The 8,402-nt window shown below is 55.7% G+C and overlaps 1 pseudogene; it reads right to left on the reverse strand.

The window, feature by feature from the left end:
• Positions 1 to 1,806, reverse strand: part of LOC135876301 (E3 ubiquitin-protein ligase PDZRN3-B-like) — a 78,725-nt pseudogene extending 76,919 nt beyond the window's left edge.
• Positions 1,807 to 8,402: the final 6,596 nt, after the last annotated feature.

Raw genomic sequence — 8,402 nt, forward strand, 5'->3', positions numbered from 1 at the left:
AAGATTTGCATTCAAATTTGTTTATTGTCAGCTAAGTTGAAGCCCTTTCCTCTCACTTGTGTTTCCCTCTCACTCCAGACAAACCTGACATGAGATCCTCATCCAAACTGAGTCACTGGGAACTACCAGAGGCTGCTGGTGTGCAACCCCTAGAGCCGCCAGATTCTTAAACTACAAAAGGAGACATGAAACACGTAACCTAAAAAGACTCACGTAATTTATGACTGCATTTTAGGCTCTTCGTTTGCACTCTTAAAGAAAATGAGAGAGCCCGAAAGAATCTGCTGAAACTGCTTTCACAGCTCTTGAAAGATGACGAGTTTTCCAGGCTGAATGAATGGGGGGGCTGAAATGTAAAAGTTTGATTTACATCACTTTAACTGTTTCCGGACTTTTCAAGCATCGGCACAACAAGAGAGAGCTAGGTTTTAGGTTGCTGAGAGTGGCACTAACCTGCCATGTGTTAACTGACTGCCTCTCTGCCTTTGGGGGTTTTCTAAGGGACCGCACCAAACTGCAGGGGCTGAAAGTGCAATCCCAGGTCCAGTTACAGTGTGGTGGGCAGAGGCTACAGTGTGTGTCAGCTCGATTTGTATTTGCCAAAAGCGACCACACAAGTAGGGATGGAATAAATGCCACAAAGGGTCCAGTCTCTGCTCGGGTAGGTCTGCTGACTGCAGCAGAGTTTGGCTTGCAGAGAATCTGGTCCCAAGTCGATAGGGTCGTTGGCAGTATCACCCATGAGCTGATAGCATAGGGGCTGGAACTAGGGGTGCTCCCGCACCCCATGGTTTGAAGTGGCTTCCATCACATACAGGGTTGACAGTTTGGTTCAATGGCTCTCAGTGCCCCCACTATGCAAATTGTTCCAGCGTCCCTGTCTGCTAGGCACCCTCCAAGGAGCAGCCTTGGCATAGAGGAGATCCCAGTGTAAAGACAGGCAGCCGGGTCACACCACACCACACCAAACAGCGGGCTGAGGGGAAGGGGGCGGCTCACTTCAGAGCCCGCCAGGCTGGGCTCCTGCGGCCCCCAGCCCGCTCACTCCTTCACTCACCTTGCAGGGGTGGCTGCCGGCCAGGTTCCTGGGGATGCTGCGGATGTGGCTCATGCACTGGTTGAACTTCACCTGGTACCTAAGCGCCGCGAGCTGCACCTCGCTCTGCAGCGCCGCGAGCTGAGCCAGCAGCGACTTCTCCCTCTGGCTCCACTTCAGGGCCTGTCGCTTCAGCTCCTGCTCCAGGCTGGCCCTCTGGCCTGGCAAGCTGCTGTTCTGGCTGCGCGGCGCCCGCAGGCAGCAGTGCCCCCCGCCCCGCCCCGCCCGGCTGCGCGCCCCCCGCCCGGTCCCGCTGCAGGAGCACCAAGCCGCAGCCCTGCTGGCAGATGCCGGCCGGGCGGTGCTCGCAGCTCTCCCGCAGGTGCGCGTCCACGTCCTTCAGGCTGAGCACCTCCGGGCGGGCAGCCCTTGTGGCGGCACCGGGCCGGGCTGGAGTCGCACAGCTCCACGTGGGCGGCCAGCGGGTGGAGCCGCACGGGCCGGCCGCAGCCCCGCGGGCTGGAGTCGCACTTGAGCTCCAGCTTCTGGCTGAGGCTCCTGAGCGGCAGCACCTGGCGCAGCTCCTTGGCCGAGATGGGCTGGCCCTGCAGGGGGCACAGGCGCCGCTGCACCGCCCAGGCCAGCAGGCAGCCGGCGCAGAAGACGGGCCCGCACGGCGTGGACAGCGGCTCCTCCAGCACCTTGCTGCACAGTTTGCACTTGAAATCCGGCTCCACGGGCTCGGCCAAGCGATCCAGGTCAAAGCCCATGGCTGGCGGGGGGGCAGAGCGGGCTGGGAGCACAGGGGGGGCAGGGGCTGCTGCTGCTCCTCCTGCCAGCCCGGCTGCTGATGCAGGCAGCGCAGCTCGAACTTCCAAGGAAGGGGGCGGGGGGGGTGAAGAGGGGCGGGGCGGGGCAGCGCAGAGTTGGTTTGGTTTGAAGTTTTCAGCTGCTCATCATGTCCCCTGACCCTCCCGTATTAACTCTAATAGGAGCTACGGCCCAATACCGCCCACCACATCCTCCTAGAAGGGAAATGCAGCAGGACGAGGAGGGAAGAAGCTGAGATCTGCCAGCCTCAGACTCACGCCTGCGGAGTGAGGGGAAAGCAACCACCCCAGCTCCCTTCCCTGTGCAGGAGGGGAGCCAGGAAAAGAGGTGGAGGGAGATGCACGAAAAGGGCAGAAGGGAGCTGCTGGCATGCCAGGCAGACGATAACCCCCCCCCCCCCAAAGTTGGAACTGTTTCACTCCCAGAGATCTTGTCCTTGGCCCTCTGGGGTGCTTGGCTGCTGGGACATTCCTCCCACCCACCACCACCAGTAGCTTAAAGTCTTTTTTATTATGTCTCTTAAAAAAGGGAGTGAAAAACAATCCCAAATGAAGCAGCAGAAAACCAATGGAATTACAGGTTATTTGGGTAGCTAGTGTAGGGAGCACAGAGTAAGGGAAGGGCTAGTTGCCCAGCTGGAGATGCTGGAGGGCTTTCCCCTGCAGCTATAGTGGCTCAGAAATCATGGGAGGAGGACTCTCATTACGGTCCCAAACTTATGCACAGCTCTTCAGACTGTTGCCCTCAGTGTATGTTGTTTAAGGCTGGATTGTGAAAATGTGAGCGAGGAAGACTGTCTGGTTGCTGGAGAGGAAGCATTTTAAACTCCCTGCACTGATTTCTTTCTTTCTTTAGCTTTTACTCTGCTCCTCCTTTTTGGGGCTGTTCCCCACCTTTGCAACTGAAAGCAGTGTAGATTGGTTGGATGCTAAAGCCGTAAATGGCACCAGGCCAAAAAAAATGCCATCAGTGAGGTGGAGTTGTTTGTAGATCTCCCTTAAACAACAACACATGTATAAAGAATGCTGCCATTTTAAGAATAACTAAATATGTGAAAATCTGGAAATTCATCATTAAGAATCAGTCACCAACCAGACTTCTGCCCCTGCATCGCTGCACACACCCAGCAAAATATATTGAAGTCTGAAACCCAGAACATGTTCACCACATGACTTTACTATGGAAAGCATAGGACCAGATTGAGCCTTCCAGGAGGGAGCAGAGAAAGATCTGGGAGGTTTCCTCAGTTAACTGGATCAGGGGCAGGGCCGGCTCTAGGTTTTTTGCCGCCCCAAGCAAAACAATTTTTGGCTGCCCCCTGTCCCAGCCCTGGGCTCTCACCTCCCCCACCCGCACCCCCCTGCCACCCCAGCCCTGGGCTCTCCCACACACACACCCTGCTGCCCCAGCTCTGGGTTCCCCCTACCCCCCCACCATTGCCCCCACACACACACACACACCTCCTGCCACCCCAGCCCTGGGCTCACCCCCCCACACCTGCACCCTCCTTCCGCCGCAGCCCTGCGTCACTGGTAACTCGCTCCCACCGCAGGTCATTCAGCAGGAATTTTAGATGTGCACAGAACACAGACAGGATTGGTTCCCATATGGTTACAGAACTGCAGTAAAGTTGAACAATTTTCAGCTTGTGTGATTGGAGGATATCTGGATGCATATTATAAGACTGTCCTACATAAATGAGGAAAAGTTGAGGTGCCTTTATTATTCTTTTGTTCCACTCTTTCTTTCTATGGGGAATTTGCCAATGCAATATTACTGTCTTCCTTTTAAACAAACAAACAAACAAACAAAAGGCAATGGCTGTTGAAAATAGCAATTCCAGTCCTAATAACCACTGAGAAACATTTCTTGCTCAATGTTATCCTACTTTTTCTACAGCAAGTTACAGTGGATCAGTATATTTGATTTGGGAGAAATGAAGTAACAGCTGCCCAAACTGAGCTTGAGCACTCCTGAATTTTGAGGTGTTCAAATCTGGAAGGCAGGTGCTGGAGTGGGGAGCCTGTGGCTCCGCAGGAGAGCACAGCAGCATGTATGCAGCAGTGTGTCTGGTGCTGCACGAAGCCAGACACACTGGTCTGAGTGGCACGGTAAGGGGGTTGGGGGGTTGTAGAAGGGGTAGGGAGTACCGGGGGGGGGGGCAGTCAAGGGACAGGGAGCAGGGGGGGTTGGATGGGGTGGAGGTTCGGGGGGGCAGTCAGGGGCCGGGAGAAGGGGGGGGTAGATGGGTCAGGGGTTTGGGGGGGCAGTTAGGGGACAGGCAGCAGTTGGATAGGCATGGGAGTCCCAGGGGTTTGTCAGGGGACAGGTAGAGGGTGGGGTCCTAGAGGGGAAGTTCGGGGGGGGTCTCAGGAAGGGGGAAGTTGGATACAAGGACCAGTGGGGCTTAGATAGGGGGTGGAGTCCTGGGGGGCAGTTGGGGAAGGGGTCCCGGGAGGGGGTGATCAGGGGACAGGGAGCAGGGGGGTTGGATGGGTTGGGGTTTCTGTGGGGGGCAGTCAGAGGGAGTGGATGGGGGCAGGGTGGGGCTACCCTCCCTCCCCGTGGAGTGTCCTATTTTTTGAATGTTAAAATATGGAATCCCTACTCACTGCTCAGCTCTCCATGCACAGCAGGCTACAGCATGAGGTCTCAGCTTCCTCACTCCCTCCCCGTCTTTCTTGTTGGTAGTGGCCAAGGGAATGCTGGGAAATGTAGTTCTTTCCCTGCTCCAAGGCTGGCTATATAGGCAGGGAGCTAACCAAGGAACTACAGCTCCCAGGACCCCCTGTTGGTTCTCAGCTCCCAGGCTGGATCCCTGCCGCCGCTGCAAATGGGCTGCCCCAAGCACGTGCTTGCTTTGCTGGTGCCTAGAGCCGCCCCTGGACACGCAGCAGGGGGTTGTGGATGGCCAGCACTGCCGTCCGGAGGAAGAGTCTTCTCTGCCCTTCCGAGAAGAACTTTCCGAAGACCTAAAACCAACAGGATGTGAGGCATTAGCAGATTGCCCAGAGCCAGGCTCCAACTCCTGGGGCTAGAACGGCATCTCCATCTAGTGGCCCCTGGAGGCAGCCACTGCAGGGGACCCAGCCACCCCCACTCCCTGAGCTGTCGCATGCCCTGGCAGAGTGTCCTTACCTCCCCCACCCTGGCTGTGTTCCTGTAGCCCAGGAGCCTGCTGTCCTGGTGCCAGTCCCAGCACCACAGGGCTTCGGTCTCATGGATGCTCAGCCCTGGGAAAGAGAGACACACACCCACACCCACATTTGTCATTCTCGTTGCAGTGCTTGTGTCCTTCCAATCCCATTGGTGGCTGCACAGTGGGCAGAGTCCTCGCTGTGTGCCTGGCCCAACAGAATTGCAGGGGAGGGATATAGAACAGAGAAGAGACAAACAGAGACTCATCCCCCAGCCGGGGTCAGTCTGAGAGAAATTGGCTGGGGTCCCAGTCTCACTCTACTATCGGGTGCCGTTTCCCAGCTGGGTTCCTTACCCCTCTGGTGAAGCAGCAGCTGGTAGAGCCGGTAAACCCCCTCCCTGGCCTGCTGGCTGATGTCCTTGGCTGGGGCACTGATCAACAGAGCCAGCTGTGCCATGTGGTGACCCATCCTGGGGAATTCTGCTGAGTTCTAATGGAAGGGAGAGGGAGAGGGGACTCCATCAGCATTTTCCTGCCAGCTCCTAGTCCCCCGTGGGCCAGGACTCTCTTTTTCCCCTCAGCAGGAGATGCTAGAGGATAGAAGCTAGAGCTAGACCCTTAATTTCCTCTGCCCCCAAGGGAGCCTGGAGAACAGGGATATGGGCAGGGCCCTCCATGAGGACTTGCTTCCCCAGCTGCTCCAGGATGACAGGAAGGCATGAACCTGGAGCATGGTCCCCTTAAAAGCCCAGTCACTACTTAACCAGGACAAGAAGAACTTGACTCCAGCCAAGCTCATTCTCTGCTCTGCCTCTGCCTCCCCAAGAGCAACACTCCTAACCCACAGCCCCTGCAGCAGCAGATCCTACAGCCAGTTGGAGCCAGCCCGCCTCACCCCTCCTGGTGGTGGGAGGGGAACAGGAGAAAGGACAAAAGAAGGAAGAGATGAAGAGAAAGGAAGGAGGGATGGAGGAAAAGGCAAAACGAAAAGGACAAACCCTAATGTCCCCAGTGATTCCACGGGACAAAATCCCAGGTGGGCTATAAAATTCTGCCACCTTAAACTAGTGTTTTCCATGCCTAGAATTCAGCTGGCACCAGGTGGATCAGACTGAACAGGTTACAAACCTCTCCGAGGCTCTTACCTTCTCAACAGGGATGTCTGTTTTCTATTAAAATCAGTAAAAGGAAAGGAGAAAACTCGAAAGAGGTTCCTCCTCGCACTCACCTACGTGAACCCTAATACTCTCTCAAAGAGAGACCTCGAGAAGGAGAATTGCTGAAGCTAAGCCACAGGGGTCTACGAGGTTTTCCTGGATCTCCGCCCTTATCCTGCCTGGCTCATGTCAGCATCTCTCTGTGAGGTCACCACCTCCCCACCACCTTTGACCAATAGGCTGAGGTCCTGCAAAAGGCCTTTGTGATGTCACTGCCACACACACCCCTCCCCTGAAGTGCTATTGTCCTGCCGCTGACCAGACACTTTGAAGGTTTGAGCTACTCCCTGTGGATCACCCCACTCAATGTGTGTTCATTCTAGGAAGCAAGCCGGCTAGACAGTAAAACATCAGAGGCTGCTCCCAATGCTACACTCAGTTTTTCCAAAATTAGTAGACTTTATGGCCAGAAGAGACCTTTAGAGCATCTAATATAACCCCCTGCATATCATGGGCTTCCTGTATAGCACAACAGTTACTTTTTTGGAAAACACATTCCAGAAAGACATCTAGTCTTCATTCAATGACATCAAGAGATGGAGAATCCACCACTTTCCATTTTAGTGAGTGCCAGGGGGATCCATTTCCCCTTCCACTAGCTCCCCATTTACAGTGAGCCAGAGCAGTACCTGCAGCAGGGAGCGGGAGTTGCTGATGGCCTCAGAGGCACAGCCCCTGCAGTGTCTCAGGCACCTGGCACAAGTGCCGGATGATGCGGAGCTGGTGCATCACTTTGGCCGTGACGTCCTCCTGCTGCAAGGGAACGAGAACCTGTCAGAGACTCAAACGCCCCGAGGAATCAGGGGGAATTAAGGGCACCTGCAACCAGCAGTATTTCCACCCAGCACCTGCCCACCACTGAGGGATGAATTCACCTCCTGAACCCCAGAATGGAGTCTTCTTGTCCTTTCTAGTAACCTCCAGTGCCAACCCCCCTCCTTGTAGGGTGAGCTCCTGCTACCTCCCCCTCAGTGCCCTTGACAGCTGTTCCACCTCCAAACCACAGCTCAAGTTCTCAGAACCCTCTTCTCCACCCCCACCCAGGTTGGGCAGGGAGGGGGCTCTAGCAGGGGGGATTCTGGCAGCAGTGAAGTGGGTTGCGGGGAGGTTGAGATCTTGCCCCAAGTCATCCCAGACCCTAATGCTAAGCCACGGGATGGCAGCATCTAGTGTCAGTGGAGTCCAAGCACTATTTCAATCCCACAGTTTTGGATGAACTTCCCAGAAGGGGAGGCGAAGAGCACCCTCAGCAACACACACACACACACCACCCCCGCCCCCGCCAACTCCTCCTCCTCCTCGTGGTGGGAGGGGAACAGGAGAAAGGACAAAAGAAGTAAGAGATGAAGAGAAAGGAAGGAGGGATGGAGGAAAAGGTAAAACGAAAAGGACAAACCCTAATGTCCCCAGTGATTCTACGGGACAAAATCCCAGGGAGGGAATAAAATTCTGCCACCTTAAACTAGTGTTTTCCATGCCTAGAATTCAGCTGGCACCAGATGGATCAGACTGAGCAGGTTCCAAAACCTCTTGGAGGCTCTTACCTTCTAAACAGGGACGTCTGTTTTCTAGTAAAATCAGTAAAAGGAAAGGAGAAAACTCGAAAGAGGCTCCTGCTCGCACTCACATATGTGAACCCTAATACTCTCTCAGTCCTCAAAGAGAGACCTTGAGAAGGAGACTTGCTGAAGCAAAGCCACAGGGGTCTCTGAGGTTTCCCTGGCCCTGCGCCCCTGTCCTGCCTGGCTGATGTCAGCATCTCTCTGTGAGGTCACCACCTCCCTAACACCTTTGACCAATAGGCTGAGGTCCTGCAAAAGGCCTTTGTGATGTCACTGCCACACCCACCCATCCCCTGAAGTGCTAATGTCCTGCTTCTGGCCTGACACTTTGAAGGTTTGAGCTACTCTATGTGGTTCACCCCACTTTCAGTGCAGGAGGGGTGTGGGGTGTGGCAGGGGGCTCAGGGCAGGGGGTTGGGTGTAGGAGGGGTGCGGGGTGCAGGAGGGGTGCAGGGTGTGGCAGGGACTCAGGGCAGGGGGTCGGGGTGCAGGAGGGGTGCGGGGTGTGGCAGGGACTCAGGGCAGGGGGTCGGGTGCAGGAGGGGTGCAGGGTGTGGCAGGGGGTCGGGTGCAGGAGGGGTACGGGGTGCAGGAGCGGTGCAGGGTGTGGCAGGGGG

The sequence above is a fragment of the Emys orbicularis genome, chromosome 3 (assembly GCF_028017835.1).
Source record: "Emys orbicularis isolate rEmyOrb1 chromosome 3, rEmyOrb1.hap1, whole genome shotgun sequence".
NCBI classification, from domain to species: domain Eukaryota; kingdom Metazoa; phylum Chordata; order Testudines; family Emydidae; genus Emys; species Emys orbicularis.